Genomic DNA, 1,881 nt, shown 5'->3' on the forward strand with positions numbered 1-1,881 from the left:
TTCTCGCGTATTTTGTAACCAAACTACTCTAGGTAATCAAACCCTTTGTTTTGATATCAAAACCTATTTTCTAACTTAACTAAACATGTTCTAGCATGTTTAGCTCGCCACTTTTTTAGATTAGTGCTTGTGTGGAGCCGAAAGTCAAGCGGACTAAACACCCGCTTAGACTTTCGAACACGACCCGTTTGGTTGATCATTAGGATCCGACCAAACATGTTAAGTGACCATAGTAGCGTAGGGAATAACCTTCCGAGGTTATACCTTATGGTCACTTAGGTTTGATTAGTCGCATGATAGGTAGTTTATATGCCTTTGGTAAATTACCAAAATACCCTTTTCATACATAATTGGTAATTAAGCATATGTAACCTAAAATTTTGACACGTAACTGATTATGTAACATAATTAAACATGTATGGGCATATAATACGTGTCATAGGACTATTTAGACGTCTTGAACGCGCTTTTGCGCACACGACGCGTTAAAGTAGTGTAAGCTACCTTAATGGGGCGTGATGGGTCGAAAGCACTTAGGTTAGGCTTCAATTTAGGATCTAAGCTTTGTTAAACCATATCACATGAGTTCCAACACTCATTTGGTTTACGAGACTTCATTCTATCCGATCGTCTGATTTAGGCGTCTATTGTTTGACTAGTGGTTCGATTACTAGGTGCTACTTGATTCCTTTGGTTTGCTTGAGGTTGTTTAAAGTTCTATTGATTGAGGATACTTTGCACTACATGTGAGTACATAGTTCCCCTATTTTACTGTTTTCAATTGTTTTGGGGTGATTCATATGTACGAAATGGTTTCAATGTTTAAACGGTGGTTTTTCAAAAACAATTAAAGATGGTTTATACAAAACTAATAACGATTTCAATAAAGTGAATAAACTTGTTGGTTGTAGTTACATAACAAATGACATTCATTAGCATTGATCAAGCCGACCAGTATTAGGTTATGGTACCATAGGATCTGACAAATCCCGTTATTTTACTACACCCATGGTTATGTGTGGGGGTTGTGGGTAACGACTGAATCTGATGTTAGTTAATTTACCCTTTGGTGGTTTGTTAACGCGAGAAGCGAGACGCGAGGTGGTCGAGTCACAAAGGTTTGAATGTTATTAGCGAGACGACCATATATAGTTTTCACAATTAAAACAAGGATGATTTAAACGATTTTAAACGAGTTAACGATTTGGAAACGATTTGAAAACGATTTGAACAAATTAAACGAGTTGGGTAAACGATTGGTTTTTGGTTAGTGCTTAGATAACGGGACGGGTGTAATGTGATGAAGGCAGGGTAGATACGCCGCTGGTACTTCTTATATATAAGTGTTTTCATAATGTTACATACCGTGGCGTTATTTAGTTCACTTGGGTAAACGATTTTGAAACAATGTCACACAACGATGTTTTCTAAAGGATATAAACCATACGAGTTTTTAACGAGTTTTTACAAGATGTTTTACAAGTTGGTTTTCTAAAACAAATGTTTTGGGGTTAAGAATCATGGCTACGAGATTTTATAAACTATAACCATCTTGATTTGAGTTGGTTAATTATGTTGCAATACATTTTTTTCAACAAAAAAACAAGGTTTGTATTTTGACTCTTGTAGTCTATTAAAGTAGTGCAACATGTAAACGAAGCCATAATTCCGATACTCTTATAAAACCTATGTACTCGCCAGCATTTCTTTGCTGACTTTGTTTTTACATATGTTTCAGGTGATCTTGCTTGATGTGATTTCTAGGATGCATGCGTCACATAGGATCTGGACAAGGCCTTAGTGACATAATAACTATGATAGACGATATAAAACTTGTTTGTTCTATGTTAAGACAATGTTAATATTTAATATGATCAATAA

The sequence above is a fragment of the Helianthus annuus genome, chromosome 13 (genome assembly GCF_002127325.2).
Source record: "Helianthus annuus cultivar XRQ/B chromosome 13, HanXRQr2.0-SUNRISE, whole genome shotgun sequence".
NCBI lineage: Eukaryota > Viridiplantae > Streptophyta > Magnoliopsida > Asterales > Asteraceae > Helianthus > Helianthus annuus.